Genomic DNA, 25,359 nt, shown 5'->3' with positions numbered 1-25,359 from the left:
ACTGAAGAGTTCATTTGGAGCCCATCCAAGGAGCTGGGAGGGCAGACAATGCTGATTCCCAGCCAGTCACAGATGGAAAGGCTCTTCCAGGTCATAACTAAGGAAGCACTACAGGCTGGGAGGGCTGGAGAGTGAAAGCCTGGCTTCAGTGTGTGTGTGTGTGTGTGTGTGTGTGTGTGTGTGGTTGTTGTTGTTTATTTTTAAAATTTTTATTGGAGTATAGTTGATTTACAATGTGTTTGAACCTATAAAACTGTATAATAAGCAGTCATCTCTTGGGATAAAGAGGGAAGCAGGAGCTGCAGTGAAGGAGCCCCGATGTGGTGGGGTGGAAAGGGCATGGCTCAGGCGGGCAGAACAGAAAGACACAGAGAGAGAGAGAGAACACACGACGTTCTTATGGTTTTGGCCGTAGTTTAAAATATCTGGGCTTTATATTCTTATCTAACGATTAAGGAGATTTATTTAGATGAAGTGTAAACGTTTTAGATGTAAAAGAAAACTATGATTCAAAATCTGCGTTGTATTCGTCAGTGGTCTCTGCAAGACAATCCTGCAAAATTTTGGGTAACGCTTTCCTGGTACATTTCACTCAGGCTTTAGTAGTGAATACCTTTTCAGAAATCTTAGGGTATTCGAGAAATAATAGTCGCGTCAGGTCTAGGCAAATAACAAATTGATTGTATGTAGGAAATAGTCTGTCTTCTGTAGAATAATTTTTGATGGGTGAGCTAGTAATGTGGTTAATTTATCTTGGGAAACACCTAGAAGATCTGTTTCGGTATGTGAATTATTTAGTGAAAATATAGAACATGGTAATACATGTATTTATAAATTACTAGTACAGAAGCCTTTTATGTGAAATTCCCAATAGAAACTGGGTGCTGGCTGTGAATTATGATCTCTGATACCCTTAACGTAGCTGTTCTTAAAAAGCATATGACATAGGAGTTATGGGATTTAACCTCTACCGAGGACCAGCATGTGTGAATCAGCAAAGAATACAGACTAGATAGTCTTCTGAGAAATTCTTAATATATCTGCTTTAAAAATGATAAAATTGTTTAATTTTTCTCAGTGTTGTATGTTCTTTAGATTTAATTTTTGTTCTTCTCCATCCTCAACTTTCTATGTAAGACATTTCGCTTTATTTTTTAATATAGGCTCTGTTGATTTTCCAGAAATGATCTCCTGCACGAAATTCCTCAAGAAGTTGTTTTAACTTTGTCGATCATCTTAACAGAAGGATCATAATATTAAGTTAATTCAGTATACCATATTTTTTTCTCTGTAGTAACTCTGCATTGTCATCAAGGATACTTGTAAACTTTCCATTATGAAGATTCCCAAATTTATTCTCCTCTTGATAAAGCAAATATTTTATTGGAAAAGCCGGAGACTGCTTTTTAAGTGAAGTGGATCAAGCTGCTGTGATTGTTACCGTGAATGTGTCCGAGTCATTTTTTTTTTTTTTTTTTTTTTTTTTTTCTTTCACTGTTGTGGCCTCTCCCGTTGCAGAGCACAGGCTCCGGACGCGCAGGCTCAGCGGCCATGGCTCACAGGCCCAGCCGCTCCGCGGCATATGGGATCTTCCCGGACCGGGGCACGAACCCGTGTCCCCTGCATCGGCAGGCGGACTCTCAACCACTGCGCCACCAGGGAAGCCCGTGTCCGAGTCATTTTGATTGCCTTTTGAACATGAAAACCACTGGGTCCCACATATAGAAACAAAAAATGTTTTTTTTTCATTTTATGCATTTCACAATGATAATTAAAGATTTACTGATAAGATATAAAGTACAAATCAAAGGTCTGATGAGAAGTATATGAAAGAAAACTTATTTCTCAAAAACTTAATCTAAGAGAAAAAAGAAGTGGGTAAGCACCAGGTGGTTCATCTGTGGCCTCGAGATATATTTAGGTGTGTCATCCCGAGGTCCATTTATTACCAGGAGAGAATCAATTCCACTTATTCTTCTCTTTCTCTGTGGTACAGCTCCAGGAAGAAATTTTAATTGATTGGTGGGAAGGTTTTAACACAGGCAAAACTTACAAGCCAAGCACCATTATTTCTAGTACAGTGACTTTACCACATTATTGGGTAATAAAGCTAAAAGCTACCAAATGTTTCAGGATTCTTTTTCAGAAACTTACTTCCTCCTTATTCCCATTACCTTGAGAAAGAGCTAAGAGAAGGGGCTTAGTCAGCAGGCGATTACGGTAATAGATAAAATATACAGTTTGGCCTAAAACTAAGATGCAGTGAGCTGTCAATGTACTTCAATCAATCAAGAACTGTGGAGAAGTTAGTTGTCATTCTAACTGCCACTGCTTTGAAAGTAATCTGCCTTTCTTCTCTGGATGCTTTTAAGATTTTGTCTTTTTTTCTTTTCTTTTCTGGTTTCACTATGATGTATTTCGGTGTGGATTCTTTTTTTATTTATCCTGCTCAGGATTCACTGGGCTTCTGTACATGTAGTTTATTCTGGGAAATTCACACCCGTATCTCTTCAAAGGTCTCCTCTCTCGCATTCTCTTCTCTCCTTCTGAAACTTTAATTAAAAGTATGTTGGACCTTCTCACCCTAATCAGTTCTCTTTACATCTCTTTCAGAGTTCCCATCATTTAACTCCATTGCTATATTTCTTCTGATCTGTCTTCCAATTCACTCATGGTTTCTTCTGCTCTGTACAGTCGGCTGCTAAGATCATTCATTAAGTTTTTCATTTCAATTCTTCTTTTTCCCTAGCAGCTTTATTTGGCTGACCCCTTTTCACATCTTCTGTGTAGCATTTTGTATTCTCCTGGTCCCTGGAGATATTTTCAAGTTTGTGATTTATTTTAGCAGAGTTAGCACACTTGTTTCCTCATTTGTGTATGATGAGTCCAGTATATGGTAGTTCTCACTCAAGGCCTGTTTCTTTCTGTGCTTGGTTGTCTCCAATTCTGTGCTGATTCTTGCTCAGGAAAATGATCTGTGGCATTTCTCAGGCTGTAAGATGAAAGTGCATGCATGCCTGCCTAGGTCTGTGTTTGTTGCTGCTGGATACCTGGGACCCTACCAAGTTCATGGCCTGAGGGTCCAAGGACTCTCATTCTGTGTATCTGGGCTTCAAGAGCCAGACTTTAACCTCGGCTTTCCCTTCCTGCTTCCCTCAGAGTCAAGACAATGTCTCTTAGTTCTCTGGGGTTGGAGAAGTAGGTTTCGTTTTGCTTACCTGTGGGGGTAGCTTTTGGGGGTTCTTTTTTTATCTTTATTGTAGTATAATTGCTTTACAATGGTGTGTTACTTGCTGCTATATAACAAAGTGAATCAGCTGTACGTATATGTATATCCCCATATACGCTCCCTCTAGTGTCTCCCTCCCACCCTCCCTATCCCTCCCCTCTAGGTGGTCACAAAGCACTGAGCTGATCTCCCTGTGCTATGCGGCTGCTTCCCACTAGCTATCTATTTTACATTTGGTAGTGTATATATGTCCATGCCACCCTCTCACTTCGTCTCAGATTACCCTTCCCGCTCCCCGTGTCCTCAAGTCCATCCTGTATGTCTGAGTCTTTATTCCTGTCCTGCCCCTAGGTTCATCACAACCATTTTTTTCTTTAGATTCCATATATGTGTGTTAGCATATGGTGTTTGTTTGTCTCTTTCTGACTTACTGTGCTCGGTATGACAGACTCTAGGTCCATCCACCTCACTAGAAATAACTCAATTTCGTTTCATTTTATGGTTGAGTAATATTCCATTTTATATATGTGCCACATCGTCTTGATCCATTCATCTGTCAATGGACACTTTGGTGGCTTCCATGTCCTGGCTATTGTAAATAGTGCTGCAGTGAACATTGTGGTACATTACTCTTTTTGAATTGTGGTTTTCTCAGGGTATATACCCAGTAGTGGGATTGCTGGGTCATATGGTAGTTCTATTTGTAGTTTTTTAAGGAACCTCCATACTGTTCTGCATAGTGGCTGTATCAATTTACATTTACACCAACAGTGCAAGAGGATTCCCTTTTCTCCACACCCGCTCCAGCATTGTTTGTAGAGTTTTTGATGATGGCCATTCTGACTGGTGTGAGGTGATACCTCATTGTAGTTTTGATTTGCATTTCTCTAATAATTAGTGATGTTGAGCAGCTTTTCATCTGCTTCTTGGCAAACTGTATGTCTTCTTTGGAGAAATGTCTATTTAGGTCTTCTGCCCATTTTTGGATTGGGTTGTTTGTTTTTTTGATATTGAACTTCATGAGCTGCCTGTATATTTTGGCGATTAATCCTTTGTCAGTTACTTTGTTTGCAAATATTTTCTCCCATTCTGAGGGTTGTCTTTTGGTCTTGTTTATGGTTTCCTTTGCTGTGAAAAAGCTTTTAAGTTTCATTAGGTCCCATTTGTTTATTTTTGTTTTTATTTCCATTTCTCTAGGAGGTGGGTCAGAAGGGATCTTGCTGTGATTAATGTCATAGAGACATAAGGTCTTTAATCCATTTTGAGTTTATTTTTGTGTACGGTGTTAGGGTGTGTTCTAATTTCATTCTTTTGCATGTAGCTGTCCAGTTTTCCCAGCACCACTTATTGAAGAGGCTGTCTTTTCTCCATTGTATATTCTTGCCTCCTTTATCAAAGATAAGGTGACCAGATGCACGTGGTTTTATCTCTGGGCTTTCTATCCTGTTCCATTGATCTATATTTCTGTTTTTGTGCCAGTACCATACTGTCTTGATGACTGTAGCTTTGTAGTATAGTGTGAAGTCAGGGAACCTGATTCCTTCAGCTCCGCTTTTCTTTCTCAAGTTTGCTTTGGCTATTCGGGGTCTTTTGTGTTTCCATACAAATTGTGAAATTTTTTGTTCTAGTTCTGTGAAAAATGCCATTGGTAGTTTGACAGGGATTGCATTGAATCTGTAGATAGCTTTGGGTAGTATAGTCATTTTCACAATGTTGATTCTTCCAACCCAAGAACATGGTATATCTCTCCATCTGTTTGTATCATCTGTAATTTCGTTCATCAGTATCTTATAGTTTTCTGCATACAGGTCTTTTGTCTCCTTAGGTAGGTTTATTCCTAGGTATTTTATTCTTTTTGTTGCAATGGTAAATGGGAGTGTTTCCTCAATTTCTTTTTCAGATTTTTCATCATTAGTGTATAGGAATGCAAGAGATTTCTGTGCATTAATTTAGTATCCTGCTACTTTACCAAATTCATTGATTAGCTCTAGTAGTTTTCTGGTAGCATCTTTAGGTTTCTCTATGTGTAGTATCATGTCATCTGCAAACAGTGACAGTTTTACTTCTTCTTGTCCAATTTGGATTCCTTTTATTTCTTTTTCTTCTCTGATTGCTGTGGCTGAAACTTCCAAAACTATGTTAAATAATAGTGGTGAGAGTGGGCAACCTTGTCATGTTCCTGATCTTAGTGGAAATGGTTTCAGTTTTTCACCATTGAGAACAATGTTGTCTGTGGGTTTGTCATATATGGCCTTTATTATGTGGAGATAAGTTCCCTCTATGATTTCTTTCCTTCTGCTAACTTTGGGGTTTTTTGTTCTTCTTTCTCTAATTGATTAAGTTGTAAGGATAGGTTGTTTATTTGAGATTTTTCTTGTTTCTTGAGGTAGGATTGTATTGCTATAAACTTCCCTCTTAGAACTGCTTTGCTGCCTCCCATAGTTTTTGGGCCGTCGTGTTTTCATTGTCATTTGTTTCTAGGTATTTTGTGATTTCTTCAGTGATGTCTTGGTTACTTAGTGGCATATTGTTTAGCCTCCGAGTGTTTGTATTTTTTACAGTTTTTTTCCTGTAATTGATATCTAGTCTTATAGCGTTGTGGTTGGAAAAGATACTTGATGCAACTTCAATTTTCCTAAATTTACCAAGGCTTGATTTATGACCCAAGATATGATCTATCCTGGAGAATGTTCCATAAGCACTTGAGAAGAACGTGTTTTTGGTTGGAATGTCCTATAAATATCAGTTCAGTCCATCTTGTTTAAAGCTTGTTTTTCCTTATTTATTTTCATTTTGGTTGATCTGTCCATTGGTGAAAGTGAGGTGTTAAAAGTCCCCTACTATTATTGGGTTACTGTCGATTTCCCCTTTTATGGCTGTTAGCATTTCCCTTATGTATTGAGGTGCTCCTATGTTGGGTGCATAAATATTTACAATTGTTATATCTTCTTGGGTTGATCCCTTGATCATTATGTAGTGTCCTTCTTTGTCTCTTGTAATTGTCTTTATTTTAAAGTCTGTTTTGTCTGTTATTAGAATTGCTACTCCAGCTTTCTTCTGATTTCCATTTGCATGGAATATCTTTTTCCAGCCCCTCACTTTCAGTCTATATGTGTCCCTAGGTCGGAAGTGGGTCTCTTGTAGACAGCACATATACGGGTCTTGTTTTTGTATCCATTCAGCCAGTCTATGTCTTTTGGTTGGAGCATTTAATCCATTTACATTTAAGGTAGTTATCGATATGTATGTTCCTATTACCATTTTCTTAATTGTTTGGGTTTGTTATTGTAGGTCTTTTCCTTCTCTTGTGTTTCCTGCCTAGAGAAGTTCCCTTAGCATTTGTTGTAAAGCTGGTTTGGTGATGCTGAATTTTCTTAGCTTTTGCTTGTCTGTAAAGGTTTTAATTTCTCCATTGAATCTGAATGAGATCCTTGCTGGGTAGAGTAGTCTTGGTTTTAGGTTTTACCCTTTCCTCACTTTAAATATGTCCTGCCACTCCTTTCTGGCTTGCAGAGTTTCTGCTGAAAGATCAGCTGTTAACCTCATGGGGATTCCCGTGTATGTTATTTGTTGCTATTCCCTTGCTGCTTTTAATACTTTTTCTTTGTATTTAATTTTTGATAGTTTGATTAATATGTGTCTTGGCGTGTTTCTCCTTGAATTTATCCTGTATGGGACTCTTTGCACTTCCTGGACTTGATTGACTATTTCCTTTCGCATATTAGGGAAGTTTTCAACTATAATCTCTTTAAATATTTTCTCAGTCCCTTTCTTTTTCTCTTCTTCTTCTGGGACCCCTATAATTCGAATGCTGGTGCATTTAATGCTGTCCTAGAGGTCTCTGAGACTGTCCTCAATTCTTTTCATTCTTTTTTCTTTATTCTACTCTGTGGTAGTTATTTCCACTATTTTATCTTCCAGGTCACTTATCTGCTCTTCTGCCTCAGTTATTCTGCTATTGATTCCTTCTAGAGAATTTTTAATTCCATTTATTGTGTTGTTCATCACTGTTTGTTTGCTCTTTAGTTCTAGGTCCTTGTTAAACGTTTCTTGTATTTTCTCCATTCTATTTCTAAGATTTTTGGATCATCTTTACTATCATTATTCTGAATTCGTTCTCAGGTAGACTGCCTATTTCCTCTTCATTTGTTTGGTCTGTTGAGCTTTTACCTTGCTCCTTCATCTCTGTCTTCTCATTTTGCTTAACTTACTGTGTTTGGGTCTCCTTTTTGCAGGCTGCAGATTCGTGGTTCCCGTTGTTTTTGGTGTCTGCCCCCAGTGGGTAAGGTTGGTTCAGTGGATTGTGTAGGCTTTGTGGTGGAGGGGACTGGTGCCTATGTTCTGGTGCATGAGGCTGGATCTTGTCTTTCTGATGGGCAGTACTGCATCCGGTGGTGTGTTTTGGGGTGTCTCTGAACTTAGTATGATTTTAGGCAGCCTCCCTGCTAATGGGTGGGGTTGTGTTCCTGTCTTGCTGGTTGTTTGGCATGGGGCATCCAGCACTGGAGCTTGCTGGCCGTTGGATGGAGCTGGGTCTTAGTGTTGAGACGGAGATCTCTGGGAGAGCTCTCGCCCGTTGATATTCCATGGGGCCGGGAGGTCTCTGGTGGTCCAGTATCCTGAACTTGGCAGTGCCATCCTGGAGGCTCAGGCCTGACACCCGGCCGGGGCACCAGGACCCTGTCAGCCACACGGCTCCTGTGGGTTGTTAGCTAGCTGGGAGACCCCCGTCGTCTGAGTGCATCCAAACCAGAAACCAGACTGTTTTCGTCCTGTGCTTAGTTCAGTGTCACTTGCTCGTAGGGTACCACATGTGGACGTGCTGCGCTGGGCACTTCAGATGAGAGTTCCTCTGGGGGCTTCTATATAGGAGTAGCCCCTTGGAGTCTGGCTTAATATGGAGAGGGTCTGCTATAAGATTCCTGACTTTGGGCAGGCCCTGTGCCTTGACATATGGTCCCTTCCTTAGGGTAGGCAAACGCCCTTAGAGGAGATGTGGTTGTATTGCCCAGGTATTTCGTTTGTATTTCTGGGCTCAAGATTTTCCTCACACTTTGTCCTAAAATTGCCCTCTTTTGTCACATCCTTTTAAGGTGATGTTTATTGTATTTAACTCAGCATTTTTACTTGTTTGCGGCAGAGGGTTACTGTGGAAAACTTACCCTCTATTACTAAGTCATTAATCAGTGAGAAGTCATTAATTAGTAAGAAGCGAAAAATTTGAAGGCAGTATGAATGCCTCACAAGAGATGTGTTGGCCTGAAGAGCCCTCAAGTTAGGGATTTTCAGAAGGTAACGTTTAGAGGATGAATTGTCTGGTTTTGTTGACCTTTAGGATCTAAGAAAGGTTATAGCTGGTCAGTTTCCAGTTAAGGCGATCTCTAGGAAATGCCTCAAGTGGAGGTAAGGATGACCTTTACGAACCAAAAGGTCAGTTGTGAAAACCTCAATGAAATAAGGAGAAAATGTGGCTCAAGATACAATCAAACAAGGTGTAAATCTCACTGAACATAATTGCTGTGATTACTACCGAGTTTACAAGAGAAGGGGCAAGACTTTGCCAATGCATCACGAACCCAGATTAAAAAACATCGTCCAATCGTCTTCAAGAGAAAAACAATGAACAGTTAGCTGACTTGACCAAGGTCTCACAGCCCATCATATGGTGCCCCTGGATGTCTGTCTACATAGGTGGGCCTGACGCTTCACGTTTTGCCTTGCCTGGGATTAAAACCTTCACGTGCCCCTCACTTCTTTTTAAATAAACTGTTGTGTTCTATTACTTTAGGGCTCTGAGGTTGCTGCTGTTTCACTCCAGCAGTGACTGCTTCAGACCATCACCAGGGAGAGTGCCCTGTAATGTGCTAGAGGCGTGTGTGCAGAGGTAAACCCAGGCGTCTCTGCTTTGGAGTGTCCATTGCAGAAATTGTTATTCCACTTGAATTGGCGACATGTGTTCTTGCTGCCGTTGGAGTTCCAGGAGGAGAGGTAGATGTGATGTTTATGGGGGGGGAGGGCGGGGGAGAACAGCTGCAGGATGTGGGGAAGTGGCTGGATTCTGGTAATCGTATTTGGCAGGTCAAGGGTGAGATTTAGCCTGACGAGATTTGGACTCTACCCTGGGCTAGCAAAGTCCTGTTAAAATCAACTCCAGGTGTTTCCGTTATTCTTACTGCCTAAGTATTATTAAAGCAAAAAAATAATGTGTTCTAGGATACGAAGAGGGGGGAATTGGGCACTAACTGCTTGGGAATCACTGATTTGTAATAGAGCCTGTTCTCTCTTGACAATTGCTCCTGCATGTTTAAAATATACCATAAAGCTCAAGTGCTGGTTTCAATAGTAAAATTTTCTCCAAGTGAGCTGTTATCACTTTTGTCTTCAAGAGGATGCTATCTCAGTGAATCTCTTTGAGAGTTTTATGCTTTGTCCTGCAGGATTTGGACTCTGTGTGGGCATAGCCACAAGTTCCCAGGTTAAATCCGGGATGAAGAAATTTTAAATCATTATGTTTTTTTCAAAAATCTCAGGTATTACCAAATGATGGGTGATAGAAATCTGCTTAGAAAGATGTCCAAGTACTAAATGATAGATATTAGAGCACCATGAGACATTTTCTAAGAGATGCTTCTGACAGTTGAAATGTTGGTTTTGGAACTTCCTAAGTCAGGGTCAAAAAAGATGAGGGGTAACCGGTAGTGCTGTTTAAGACAGGTTTTTCTTTACAACTTCTGCTTGTTTTATCTTAGCCTAGTGCTGTAGAATTTTCTAGGGTTACTTACCTTCTGTTTTTAACCTCTAATGCCTGGTAAAGTTCGTCGAAGCTCAATCTAGGTATGAACTTCTTATGGGTTAAGAGAAAGCCATTCTTTTTTTTTTTTTTTTTTTTTTTGCGGTATGCGGGCCTCTCACTGTTGTGGCTTCTCCCGTTGCGGAGCACAGGCTCCGGACGCGCAGGCTCAGCGGCCATGGCTCACGGGCCCAGCCGCTCCGCGGCATGTGGGATCTTCCCGGACCGGGGCACGAACCCGTGTCCCCTGCATCGGCAGGCGGACCCTCAACCACTGCGCCACCAGGGAAGCCCCGAGAAAGCCATTCTTAATCCATATAGTGGTGAAGAGACATTCTTCACCTTATTCCTGAAGGATAAGTGATATCTTTCTCGGACACGTAATTTTGGCATGGCGGGGAGTGACTGCAGATGTCTCATGACTGTGTCATCTATGTCTTTCCTTTCCTTGTCCTCCTTCAGTTTCTCCTCGTCCCAAATACAAAATTAAGGGAGTACATACTTTGTTAAGCTTTGTGATCCTCTCTGGAGAATTCCCTGTTGTGGCAGCCTGCAGTCTTGCAGAGAATTTTTCCTGAGATAAGTTTCTCTCTCTCAAGACCGTGGCTCCAAGTTAAAGTGAAATTGGGCAGTAAGCATCTTGATGGCAGAGAGCTTGTCTTCTGCAGCTATAGTTATTTACAGCTGTGCCTTATATATAATTAGAGCTCAGTAAATATCACACATACCATGGATCAGCAAGTTGGACAGGCCAAATGAATCCGTTAGAGTTGTTAAAAGTGAGCTCCAACTCTTCTTTCTGTGGCGTTCCCTATGCTTGCCTGTTGGCCAAGTCCTACCCGTGATACCTCCGAAATGCCTCTCAAGGAAGACCTCTGCTCTCTACCTTAGCCCTTGCTTAGCTTATGAGTCTAATTTCCTCCTGTGTTTCTTCCGCCTCATCCCCACTTCTCCTTCATTCTCTGTGCTGCTGAGAGACTTACTAGGAGTTGAATTGGACCATGACAGCCCTTTGCTTTAAGGCCTTCTTAACTTCCTTTATCTACAGATTGAGTTTTCTGCAAGGCCCCTCACATCATGATCTGCCCCCAGGCATTTTCACACTTCTTTTCTGCCATTCTTTCCCTCCAGCCACACCCACCTGTGCTTTAGCCACATGGAGCTCTCTGTTCCCCTGACAGCAGTGTGGGCTCATAGCACTGTGCCTGTGATCACGTGGTTGTCTCTCCCTGGCATGTCTTTCTCCCATTCTCCACCTGTCTAGTTCTTCCTTTTCCTTAAAATTCATCATAAATCCCTTCTCTCCAGAGCCTCTCCAGACTCTTTCACACAACTGGCTACATCCTCACCCATGCTTCCATGGTACCATCTCCTTTACCTCTGCTGGGATGCTCTTTGCTTATTATAAGTTAAAAAAAAATCTATTCCCCCATTTCTCTCCCGATAAGGAGATCTTTTGATATCCTAGCACAGTATCAGCGTGCAGAAGGTACCCCATACATGTTGAAAGAATGGAAGTATCTAAGTAATGGTTACTTTGTGGAACCCATGGCTTTTGCCCTAGAAAGTTAACCTTGACCGTTATTTGTGCCATCCACTCTATTACCATTTATAACCTATTGTTCATATTCCAGTAATATTCTCAAGTTAAGACCCACATAAAGGTCAGCTGCAAAGCCCCTCTCATTCTGCACAATGCAGGCGTTCTCCTGGTAAGGAAATGTATGTCAAATAGAATTTTTGGTTTGGCTGTTTGTGTCCAAGTTTCGGTCAAAGGAAAAGCCTTCAAATCTCTTAGGCGTCATCCACCATCCTCTGCTCTGTAGTTTTAGGAAATTTAGATTAGCTGCCATTATTTTCTTAGTAACCTTATATATTTTTAATATCAGGTCTTTCTCACGGGTTGCCGTCAGTTCTGTGTCATCTGTTTCATTCTTATTCCTCAGGATGTATCCAACCCAGCATGGTCTCTGGACCAATTTGCTGGCAGCATCAGCAAATTGTCTGGCCTCCACCCAGACCTCCTGAGTCAGAAACTCTGGGATGAGGCCTGGCGGTCTGTGTGTTAACAAGCCCTTCAGGAGATTTGATTCTGATGCCTACCAAAGTTTGAGAAGCGTGCTTATGGGGGACCCTGTGCACTATAAAAGTTTGCATATCTGAATAAGTCAGAAGAGTTGTCTTAAAATAATATCCATATCTGAGAGACTACTATGATTATATAGTTTCAAGCAAACTGTCATGTGCAGGTGATGTCTAGTTAGTAGTTAGTACAGGGAGTTTTTTTAAAAACCCAAAAGATGATAAACATGCGCATGAGTAATCCATCCAAGAGCCACTTGACGCAGAAGCAGAGATGAAAGTCTTTGACGTAGAAAAAGGGGCCAAGCCTTTCACAGTACCTTACGGAAGTAATAAAATTATGTGTAAAGACCTTGTGTGTAAAGGTGTGCTTTAAGTGTGTGTGTGTGTGTGTGTGTGTGTGCGCATATGTGTGGGTGTGTGTGCATGCATGTGTGTTTTTCATGGCTCACTTTAGCAATACTGTGGTTAAAGAAAGAGTGGGTATATCTAGGTCAATATTGCTTCAGTAGAAAACTATAATCTTATTGTTTTACTTTCTGTTTTCCCCTTTGAAAAAGAAAACCATTTTTGGAAGACCCGTCATATTTGATATCTGCCAGAAAAATTATATGAAAACAGTTATTACTGCAAGTGAAGCACTTGTCCTTCCTTTTCTCATGTACTCTTTTCTATACTTCGATATTATAGTTCTCAGGTACATTTTCTTAAGAATTTAATAGTTCATCAGGAAGACAAGCTGGTGTCGAATTACTGATTTATTACAGGAAGTTTTTGCATTCATTTATTCAACAAATAAGTATTAATTATATATACCTAATAGTTCCTTGCATTGCGCTAGGTGCTGGGAATAAACAATGAATAGAATAGAAATGATCCTTACCCCAAAGGAGTAAGTCCTTTATATTCTAATGATACTATAGAGAACTTTTTGACAAAACTCTTATACACATAAGTTCCAAGAAGAGTAAGTCTTGCTTTAAAAATTTTTGTGTTACCCACTACTTGAACTTCATGAGCTCATCAAAAAAAACAAAACAAAACAAAACAAAAACTGAAATGGGAATTTCTAAATAAGTATTTTGCTCCACTCTATTATTAAGGTTTTTAAGATGAATAAATCTCAACCAGAATATTTTCAAATATAATATCATTGCTAATTAAATTTTCCAGTTAATTTAAGAATTAATCAGAAATCCCTGGATATCAACCCTTGGTTTGAAAGAAACCTTTCTTTAAGATAAAGTATCACATACGTAACTGAATTATTGATGATTTTGGGTCTTTCAGTAATCAGTGAGAAGGTGATTATGCTAATATGAATTATGATTATAAGGTTATCGGTAAAGGACAGGAGTGTAGGTGATTGATAGCAATGTCCATTGAGCTTGCGTTAATCTTTGAACCAAATCCCTAAGAAGTGCACATCCTTATTACATATGAGAGAAGGGTATAGTTTATCAGTGAACATATGGGCAGTGCATATATAGATGTACACGTGAGCTATGCCTGGTTAAGTACTGGAAAAATCTATGGTGGGAAAGTTGGGTCAACTGGATTGCAGGTAGGATGAACTTGCAGTAGCCTTTATGAATATTTTTATAGGCAATAAAATAAAACAAAACAATAAAAATAGTGGTCCTCATTAAAGACACAACAGTGACATGTACATCTGAAACTAGGAATAATGGATGCTGGACTCTATTATTAATTTCTATTTAGCATCCTTTACTCACTAGAACTATTTAGGATGTTGGTTCCTTTGCAGTTTGAGATGTCTATAAATTCATTTTGCTCTGTTGTGAATGACGTGCACACAGGAGGTGTTTAGCACCACCCCTCACTGAGGGTCTGGCCCTGTGTCCAGGTAATCAGTGCCATCGTGATTTTACAGCACAGGGGAGGAGGTTTTGATTTCGAGATTCTATCTTCAAGGTTTGGACTTGCGTCTTCTTCCTGCTTGGGTTCTGCCTCAGTGTTTCCCCACCTTCTCAGTTCAGCCTTCATATACAAGTCTTGGATTCCTTTGCCTTCAACAGAGTTATTCAAAAGGAATAGGTAGGAGTAAATTCCATGGTAATACAACTCACAGTTAGTAAATAATCGCATATGCATGATAATAATATGTCTATGCTTTAAATTACAAATATATAAATGCCCATAAAAATAAATACTGAGAAAATTCAGTCTCTGAACTATGTCTGATTCCAAAACCCATGTAATTTTTAAATGTAGTTCATTACCAACCCTTTTTCTTTTACGTTCATCTTTATCTTCTATCTTTCCTATGTATTTTTTAAATTAATTTGTGTGTGTGTGTGTGGTACGCGGGCCTCTCACTGTTATGGCCTCTCCCGCTGCAGAGCACAGCCTCCGGACGCGCAGGCTCAGCGGCCATGGCTCACAGGCCCAGCCACTCTTCCCGGATCGGGGCACGAACCCATGTCCCCTGCATCGGCAGGCGGACTCTAAACCACTGCGCCACCAGGGAAGCCCTTTAATTAATTTTTATTGGAGTATAGTTGCTTTACAATGTTGTGTAGTTTCTACAGTACAACAAAACGAATCAGCTATACGTATACGTGTATTCCCTCTTCTTTGGATTTCCTTACCATTTAGGTCACCACAGCGCATTAGAGTTCCCTGTCTTATATTCTTATGTTGCCTGCATTTTTTTTCTTGTCACTTACACTTTTATAAACTCAACTTTAGAAGCATAGCAAGACATTCAAATGGTTGCCTGCATTTTTAAAATATGTCTTTCGTCTGACTTCTTACCCAAAGTATTTCATCCCAATCCACTTCTATAATTCTCATTTCCTCCTTTCAAAGAGACAATTGCAACACATTTTAGAAATAATTACAACGTGTGACACACTTCCCGAGTCTTTCTAAAATCTATTTTCCTCAATTTCTCAATCTTCGGTTTTAAAGTCACTTACCTTTTTCCTGCTAATCCTCGTTATAAAAACTTAGCATAATTTTGTAAACAACGTAAATGATCTCAGAGCTCTCCCAGGAAGAAACTGGACGGAATGTCATCCAGACAGCATAAGCGAGGTACAGAGTCAAGTCTCTGAGATAAAGTTTAGAGAGCCTCCTAATACTGTTACTGTCCAAATTTGATTCATTAAGCCAAAAGTCCATTCTTTCTAAAATAAGAATCCATTGTCACAATCCTGGAATAGTTCCTGCTTAACTACAATGTATTATTCCAACTTACATTTACATCTTTCCCAGCCATCTTGATTATAGTTGAAAATCATCAACAGCCATCAGGGACATAATGGCATAACCTCTCAAATTTAAACAGAATAGAAGATTTTATAAATTACTAACAAAGTAATATCAGAATTTTCCTCTTTTGGGTAGATGCAGTTTTTCAGATTCTAAATGGGTGAGAGATTTCATGATTATGTCTCTAGTTTTCTATTCTACAGACCTCATTTCCTGTCTCTGATAACGGTCCTCATCCAGGGGGCGCTTCTGTGAGTCAGGGTTTGGGTGAATCTGTCTTCCTCTTTTTCTAGGTAGGAAATCATCGTCAAAAAGAATCATATACACTAAATAACTGTATACCAAATAAAGCATTAATTCACAAATTTATAACATTTATTTTCTTACTTTGAAGTTGACTTCTCCACCATCCTTTTCTAATCTATTTATCCCATCCATAAATTGCAAGCATTTTTTCTCCTGAACTAGGTAATGCCAGCACTTACTATAAGCGTATCATAGCCCCCTCAGCTTGTCTGGATGGGGAGCTTGTTTCTTTTGTATTCACAGATAGTATTTTGGAAATTCCACTCTGTATACTGAGTTCATTCTTGGACCTCAAAATGTAGATCCCACATGAATTATTCCCATTCTGTAATCTGTCCTTATGAAACCAGCCAATTCCAATTGCTAGATGAAATTCTATAGATACCCTATGATGACGTACTGATGCTCTGTAACAGGAGTCTGCAAACATTTCTGTAAAGAGCCAACTTTGCAGTTTAGCGTGAAAGCAGACATAGATGATTTACTAACAAATGAGTGTCTGTGTCCCAGTAAAACTTTATTTACAAAAACAGGTGGTGGGCAGGATTTGGCCTGAGGGCCGTATTTTGCCTACCTCTGCTCTATAATATCCCTTGAAAAGTTGTTGTCGTCTCAATATTCTGCCATAAAGATATATATCCTTGCTATTTGTTCTGGAAGTCCTTATTCTGACTTTTTTTTGTAACTGACATTGCTTATGTTCTCCAGCCTGTTCTATCTTTTTACTAGGAACCTGCGTTCTCATCAGGCCTTCCAAAGGCTGTTGATCAATTTATTCCAATATAGTCCTAAAAAAAAGTCTCAAATTCAGTAGTTGATCTGAGTATCCTTTATTTTAGACAGTTTATGCGACAAGTCCACCATCCACCTCTCCCACATTTGTTCTCATAATTACTGAACCTTGAATTCTGTTCAGGATGCCAAGCTGTTGTGAGAGAACCACTTATGCTTCACCCTTAAAGGCATGGAGTTCTATGCTATTAGGGAAAACCAGGTGGCTCAGAAACAGAAGTGAACACACAAATCTAAGGCCGGATGTGGAATAAAGCTAACTAGCAGATTATAAATCCTTCTCTTTGCTCCCCACCTAGGAATACTCCTTCCAACTACACCTTCTAATCTTTCCCCAGGTTTCACAGCTGACCTTTGTCTCAGTGTCCATACCGGTTGGGTCTACCTCTCTAATGTGGAATCCATAACAGACGTTGCTATCCTTCATGAAGACAGTTCTGTTCTGGTGACTTCCCCCTTTCCTAGGATGCGGTTTAGTTCAGTTGGTATTTAATTGCCCTTGTGGTTGGCCTACTTCTTCTTTCCCCTCTTTTCTTCTTTTGCGATTGCTTTATAGTCGACTCATTTCTAGTTCATTGGCTCTGCGTATTGCCTAATTTCTAGTTCAGAATTTCCCTTCAGGAAAGGACCTGGGATGGGCATGGGAGGAGGAGGAGAGTTGGTAGTAAAGTTGACTGATTTTTTTAGTGGACTGGATATAGGGTGTGAATTGATGAGACAATGAAATTTTATATTTGCTCAACTGAGTGAATGTTTGTGACATTTTTTGCTTTTTTTTTTTTTTGAGATAAGCAACACTAACAAAGATCTAGATCTCAACCAAGAGATCTAGGCTAGAGATACTAATATCCACACAGGTATTAATGCTCATGGTCGCCTAGGAGAGACGGATGAGTAAGAAGATTTGGAGGTAGTATCTTGTGAAGATTGAATGGTGACACTAAGGTAGGGCTTCAATTTTCGAATGAAGTTTAAACTAGGTCTGGGAATGCAAAGTTCTTATACCATATTTTATAGTTTTTAACTACCTTTTCTAGATCTAGCCATTCCAATCTGAGGACAGGCATATATACTCATCTTAAAGAAAGCACAAGTTTAAAGTTGTTTATTTCTTTCTCTTACACAGCTTTAAAGACTAGGGAAAAATATTTTTAAGCAACGTCCATATGAACTCTCCAAAATAAATGTGTGCCTGATTAGTACAATATATTTTAAATAAGTTGTTTAAATATTATGAAATGACTCTGCCCTTACATAGAGAATAGTCTACCTTTCCTAACACATAAAGCTATCTGCATGCAGGTGTCTAGTTCAGGAGAAATTTTTTGGAATATCTGATTCTCCCTTTCTCGTTTTCTCTCCTTTTTCATTGTTTTCAAAAAAACATTTTTTTTTTTTTACATCCAGCACCTAGCTTACTATTATTTTGGATATGAAGGGTTAGAACTTGAGCCGTGTAGGTAACTAAGCAGATGCCACCCATTGTAGCACTTCCTATAAGAATGTAAAACTTCTCATAATTCACTTTTGTCTCTTTCTGTAAGATTCTGAATTTCTCCAGAAGGGAAATCAAACCTTATTTCTTTTGAATTTACCTAGGAAAATAAACGTTAAGCATTCCAAAAAAAGATGTCTTACTGGAAAGACTTAGTGGAGTGGGCATTAACTCTGTAAATGCTGAGCAACTTTTGGACAGAACTGCTTCCTCAGAGCATTGTCATGTTTCTGAAAATATTGTGCCCAGATCACCCATATCAGAATCATCTGAGGTGCTTTTCGAAAGAACACATTCTTGGGCTTTTCTCTGACTCTAGTGTATCAGAGTCTTCTGATGGGGGTCTATGAATATTTCCTATTTGTTTTGATAAACTTGCCCAGGTGACTTGTATGTACACAAGGTTTGAGAACCTCTGGCTGGGTGAAAGACAGTCTGCCAGACCATTGACAGATCCCTGTCCTACTTACAGATATTTCTGCTGAAACTCCATGTTTGCATTCCTGAAAAAAGTCCTCATTTTACAAAATCGTAAGCTAAAAATATCGGGGCTTCTGGGAAAAGTAGGTCTGGGTGAAGAGAAGTGAAAACGTACGGAACTGTAATTGGAGCACTAACAAGAAAGTACAGTTACAACTCCGGTGATACTTGTTCTTAACAACTTAGTCGAATCTTTATATCCTTAAACCTTGAGACTGGTACCTATTTTGCAGGCGTTGGTTCTTGAGGGCATTCTCTTCTAGCAAAGATCAGTATTAACTTCTTTATCAATTTTTTTAAAGACTGGTTCATGCCATCATTATAGCACTTCTTACAAAAAGGGGGAAATATCTTTGTACCTTTTTCATCTGTACCGTCAGCTCTTCCATTTAGCTTTACATAGTGGAAAATGTAGTGATCCTTGAAGCCACTGAACTAGCTACAACTTGCAATGCACATCTGGAGGATATTAGCTTTTTTTTCATAAGATCTTCATGTCTTACCATGGCTATCTCTTTAATCAGAAGAAAGCTTGTCCCTTAGTGCTTTCAATCAATAATGTGCTGGTATCATGCCCCTACTTAGGACCTACTTATTAATACATTAAAACATGCTATAGCAGAACCACTATAGAAATTTTGCTTCCTCTCTATTTTTTGTCACCATTGTTATGGTAAATTTCTTAAAGTTTGATTTCTCACAGTTACTTTCTAATGGTTAAATCAAAGAAGTCAACTGCATTGCTGGTGGATTTTTGTCAGAAAGTGTTGATACTAAAGATGATTTAGGAATGGCTTTCATGACCTGTCTAAAAGCTTGATTTAGGCTATGTTCTTATCTGTCAGATTTCTATAGCTGTTAACTTATGTCAGGATGATTTTCCCCCTTTTACAGATAGATCATTGTTCAACAGATTCACTGCACACTTTTGGTCCCATTACACAATTTTCCCTCATGTTATGTAAGATATTTGAGGTATACCAAAGTCATGCAAGAAATAACTTTCTTTAGAAACAGAAATTATGGCCTAAAGCTAAGATATATGATTCCCAAGTGGTGGGCTTCTTCATATATCAACCCAGAAGTGAATGTAATGTTTAATCTGTAAAGTCTTCGTCTGAAGATTTGTTTTACATTTTTGTTTATTAAAATCCCTAAATGATGTTTTCCAGAAATCAAGAAAAAAATTACTACTACTTAAATAGTAAAGTTACTCAAAAAATGATTTATTTTATTTTGTTACCTTAACTGTCAAATTTAAGCACATTTCTACCGATATGTAGGTTTGGGTTCTTGAGAACCTTGGAAAATTTCATAGAAGTCCTTTCTTCTCTTTTTTAGTGGTGTGACAATACTGTTGTCATTGGGATGGTAGTGTTCATAAATCATGTTTAAATATAAAAATTAGGTTGGTGACTCTCAGCTCATAAATTCCTGAAACACAGTGTACAAAAAGGAGAAAAAAACGATCTCCCTGACTCACTTTGGAGCTTAATAGCATTGAAAGATGATCCAACCTCTTGTTTTTATGAACAGGAAGCTGAGTCACGAGAGAGAGAACGATGGTCTCGGCCACGATTGGTTGGGGTCAGTCTCTGGGGCTGAACTTGGTTCCTGAACTCCTAAATGGTTTCCAACCTCTGTTCCCTGGGGTCTGTGATTCCTTCAGTGTGGATCCTCTCTCGGCCCCTGAGAGGAGGCTATGAAAGGTGAAGTGATGCATAGCTAGTAGTTCTACTAACCCTGATATATCAATTTTTATACACGAACATCCTATATACCATTTCATGAGATAGAGTTGCACCGTTCTTAATATTGGAAAATCAACAGAATCGATTTCTCTCTGGGAATTGTATTAGTTTCCTATGGCTGCTGTAAGTAATTACCGTGAACTTAGAGGCTTAAAACAACACATTTATTATCTTGAAGTCCTATAGGTTAGAATTCTGAGACAGGTCTCACTGGGCTAAAAATCACAGTGTTGGCAGGGCTGCACTCCCTTCTGGAAGCTCTAGGAGGAAATCCGTTTTCTTGGCATTCCCAGCTTCTAGAGGCTGCCTGCATTCCTTGGCTCAGGGCCCCTTCCCCTGACTCGAGAGCCAGCAGCATTACGTCTCTGACCATTCTTCTACCGGCTACACCAGGGAGAGATTATTTGCTCTTAAGGATTCACGTGACTAGATTGGGTGAACCAGCTGATACAGCATCATCTCCCCACATCAAGGTCCTCACCCTGATCCCATCTGCAGAGTCCCTCTTGCCATACAAGGCAACATATTCACAGGTTCTAGGAATTAGGATTGAGACATCTTTGGGAGCCATTACTCCATCTGCCAGAGGAATGAATGTGCTTTCACTGGTCTTAGCTCTAAGTGAGCAGTCACTTTAAAAACTTTATGTTAATTTAGAAAGCTTTATAAACTGCTGAAATGTATTGAAGGCTTAAGTAAAGATATAATAAGAATTGCTACCAACATTTATTGAGTGCTTGCACTGGGACACATACTGCTCAGTGCTTAAATTGCATGATCTTTTTTAATCCTTTTAACAGCCCTATGAGGTAGATTCTACTGTAATCTCATTTTAAATTTTAGGAAACTGGGGTCTAGAGAATTTAAAGAATTTTCCCAAGGTTGCACAACTAGTATATGGCAGAGTGGGATTTGAATTTAGGTCTGTCTGACTCAGCCTTTTAACCAGGAAACTTCACAACTTATATTGAGTTGTATAATGGTAAAAGTGTAATGCAGTATAATGAAATATTGAGAATATAATTTATGCAGAGGAAGCCTCCTTAATAGAGTTGTTTTTAATATGAAAAATAACTTGCTACCATGAATAAAAGCTTTCAAAATGCCATTTTACCAATTGAGCAGTGTTTAACTGATTAATATTAGTTGGTTATAAATAAGATTTAGGGATCAATTCTCAGTCTCAATTTAAATAGAAAAGAAAGCTATATTGCATGACTAAGTGGAAACTATACAGCTACCTCAACAATTTTTTAGTGCTCTTAGAGTTAAAGATAAAGAATTTATTTTACAAGTCATATAACAGTCTAAATGATTAATAGGCTCTCCCTCTACGCCTGTCCCTACCCCAAGATGTAAGCTCCAAGGAGAGCAGGGATCTTGTTTTTCTTGTTCAAGTCTGTATCTTGAGTACTTAAAACAGTAGTATCCATTCAATAGACATTCAATAATATTTGTTGAAAGAATGGAAATCGAGAAATATCTAAGAGAATAAAGCTGGTTATCTCTATGAATGAGCCAGTATCTCGATACTAGTTGGATTTCAGAAGATCTTTTCAATATGGAATATTCTAATAGGTTTGACTAAGAAAAGACCATGTAATTCATTCATATCATATGAGTAGGAAAGGTACACGATAACCCTGATAAAGCCAGTGTGTTTTTGCATAAATCTTGTGCATTAGAGAGAAACAAGTGGCTCACTTGATATGGAGTATTTGACTCCCAGACTGACTTTATTACTTTATTCATTCTCCTATTCAGCAAGTATTATTGGGCACTGTGCTAGTTACTAGGATAAAAGCTGAATTAAAAGAAAAAAGCCCCTGACTTAAAGGAGCCTTCTGTCTCCTGGGTGAAACAAATGCCTATAAAGATAAAATGCATTGTACTAAATGGAATAATAATGGCTTTATGGGAACACAGAAGAGGGACACTTAACTTACTATACAAAAAATACATGAATTGGGCTGGTCATCTTGAGTATGTTTTGGGGAAGGGATAATTTAGATTCACTGGGGAATTGCAAAGATAGGACAGAGTTCCCATATACCCTTCCTCCAGCTTCCCGTTCCCTTGATATATTGATCAAAACTGAAAATTAACATTGGTATAATGCTATTAGCTGAACTATAGACCTTATTCAGATTTTGCCATCTTGAGTATAACCTTTCATGCTGAAATAAAATCGCGTATGAAGGTGCTTCTTTTCCTTTTTTATTCCAATGCTACCTGCTTCATGCTTGCAGGGCTTTCCATGCATTGTAGTACTCTTCTATGAATCTAAAATTTTTATGACTTTAAAGACCCATTGTTTTCCTTTCTTGGCCTTCCTTGTATCAGTCTTGAGGCTTGTAGAATGTTTAGTCTATTCCTTTACACTGGCAGCACTTCCCTTTGAACATTTTAGTGACCCTTCTTGATAGTTTCCAGCTGCTTTTTTTTTTTTTTAGTCTTGAGGAGTGACCACAGCTATATGCAGTTTTTCAGCTGTTAATTACGTGATTTGGTGTCATTTGGATATATATGAGCTAACCTTTTTTGACTTTTCAGATGATCTATAGATAATGACAGTCCAGTCGGCACTAAAAATGAAAACACAATTTTTTTAAAGATGCAAAATGCTTGCACCACCATTTTTTTTTTTTTTTTTTTTTGCGATACGCGGGCCTCTCACCGCTGTGGCCCCTCCCTCTGCGGAGCACAGGCTCCGGACGCGCAGGCTCAGCGGCCATGGCTCACGGGCCCAGCCGCTCCGCGGCACGTGGGACCCTCCCGGACCAGAGCACGAACCCGTGTCCCCGGCATCGGCAGGCGGACTGTCAACCACTGCGCCACCAGGGAAGCCCAGAACCACCATTTTTAATTAGACTTTTCCAGCTTTGTGAAATAGGTAAGGCAGATCTAGTCCCCCTCACCCCTTTTTATGGATAAGATTATTGAGGTTCACAGTGCCTCTTTGGTCCCACAGACCAAACAAGCATTAGATCCTGGGTCTGCAAACTCCTGATTCTTACTGTTCATAGAGACTATGAAAAGCTATAGGTGGAAGCACAGAATGTTATGTGTGGAGTTTAGTCAGTTAAATCCATGGACTAGAAACCATTAGCAAAGGAGCCAATTAAACTTCTTTCTACATAAAAACAAACAAAATGAGATATTTCTAGTGGCGCGCCAGTGTCCCTGTGGAGGAAATGAAAGGCAAATGTTGACATGCTAAGTAAGCTTCATTTAGGTTTCTTTTGTGCCATGTTTGTGAATCTTTGTGCTGAGAGAATTTGATTGCAATTTGAGAACCAGTGGATTATCTCAGAGTGCACAGGAAGCAGCTTGTACTTTTAAGAGATGCTTTAGTGAACTTTCAAGAGATGCTTTAGTGAACTAATTTTTTATGTCAAATAAGGGAAACTGTGAATTCGAAGTCTTCCTTATTGTGATTGTGTGTGTGTGTGTTGTCTGAAACCAGACTCCTTTGGCTCTGATCTTACAGTTTGGCTTCCAAGGACTGTGCGGGAAAGCATCACAGCCTTGTAGCTCTGTTATATAGGTCACAGGATTATATTGCTTTAGATGATCAATGATGTAGCACAGATTTTCTTACTGTAAACAATCTGTTTATTTGACTCTGGTCATTTTCTGCCTCTTCTACAAATTTGTGACGCTGGGAACGCTAAGATAAGAAACTTGCCTTTCTTAGTCTTTCCTGTGGGGTAGCAGTAAAATGATAAGGATTGTTAGTTGTTAGGTTGTGGGTGGACCAGCTTAAAAATGCAAAGAGCTACACAAGCTTTAAAGATGCCCCAAAGTCAAACTTGGGCCCTTCTTAAGGAGGGATTGCAGAGCTGGTTATTTAACTATAGTAGGCAAAACAAAGACAGATTTAACTTTGATCTGGTTGGCCTCAGTGAACTGAGAAGCCTCCCTTCAATCCTGGCATGCACTTCTGAAGTGTCATTCAGTTTAATAAGTTATCTGTGAATAAAGTAGAAAAATAAGGAACATGGTTACCAGAAGAGTTGACCTGCCTAAATAACAAAGAAAGACACTTTTGAGGTCCCGAAAGGAAACACGTTTATTTCATGATTAGCTCTGCTAGAGTGTTTTCTTCTTCACAGGAGACGTAGGTTTTAAGTGGCTATGTGAAAAGTAGATGATGGGGTACTAATACTGGTATAAATTAGGACTTTGTTCAAAAGCAGTGCTTTACGTTTTATGCAGTGCTTAGAAGTTTTCCCACAGCTGTTATTGTTTAAAACTAGTTATAATCAAGTGTTAACTAACTCATCTGGGAATTTCATTCCAGTACAGAACATCGAAATAAGGTCCTTCTCTCAAAGGAAGAAAGAGAATTTTAAATTTTAGGATTTAGTGACATCAGTTAATTAAATGATTGTAATTGTAATGATTAATGATTAACTAAATGATTGTAATTCCATTTGAACAAAGAAATAATGGTCACAGACACATATTAGTAACACATCAAGGTCATGCTAATGTCCTAAATTTACTTAAGTCATGAACACATCAGAAGAGAAGAGCCCCGTTACCACAGGAAAATAAATAAATAGAATATCAAACTTTCAGTAACTGGGTATTTATCCAGGTCTCTCTTTAAGTGACATATTGGAAGTGAATATGGAAGGTATGGATAGCAAATGAAGGGGAGAGATAAACCCTGCTTTCTGACAGCAGAAAAGATCAAATTTATAAACTTATGTCAAATGAAATTTGCTACACATCAATTAGGTCAAACTGTAATGGATCCATTTTAACCCTGTGTATTGATGGCCTTAAGTGAAGCTTGCAGAACAGCTTCTCTGTGTCCGTAAGTGAGATGTCCTTATAATTGGGGACAGCTGTGCTGACAGCATTAATTAGGCAGGCCTGTTGAACACTTACCTTAAAGCTGCCAGCAGCGGTGCCGTGATTGACTCCAGCTTCTCGGCGATCTGCCTTTACACCTGGAAAGAACATCAATAATCTCTTAAGGCCCTCTTGTTGCCGTGTCCCCACGTGGGAGCTATTGCATTTCAGTGAACGCTGGAGTGATATACAGTCCACCCCTGTGGCATTTGGTGGATGACAATCACACAGTTCAAAAAACAGTTTTTTTGTGTAATACCAATTTCAAGTATTCTGTATTGTTTTTTTTAACATCTTTATTGGAGTATAATTGCTTCACAATGGTGTGCTAGCT

The 25,359-nt window shown here is 39.2% G+C and overlaps 1 protein-coding gene across 4 annotated transcripts in view; it reads left to right on the top strand.

Annotated features, from left to right (window-relative positions):
* NRG1 (neuregulin 1) overlaps positions 1–25,359 on the top strand; it is a gene marked incomplete at its 3' end in the record, with an annotated part of 1,011,332 nt that overhangs the window by 812,775 nt on the left and 173,198 nt on the right. The gene's annotated exons all lie outside the window — the stretch shown is intronic.

This window comes from Stenella coeruleoalba (genome assembly GCF_951394435.1).
Source record: "Stenella coeruleoalba genome assembly, chromosome: 21".
Classification (NCBI taxonomy): domain Eukaryota; kingdom Metazoa; phylum Chordata; class Mammalia; order Artiodactyla; family Delphinidae; genus Stenella; species Stenella coeruleoalba.
The sequence above is the reverse complement of the archived record's forward strand: the minus strand, read 5'-3'. Positions and strand labels throughout refer to the sequence as shown.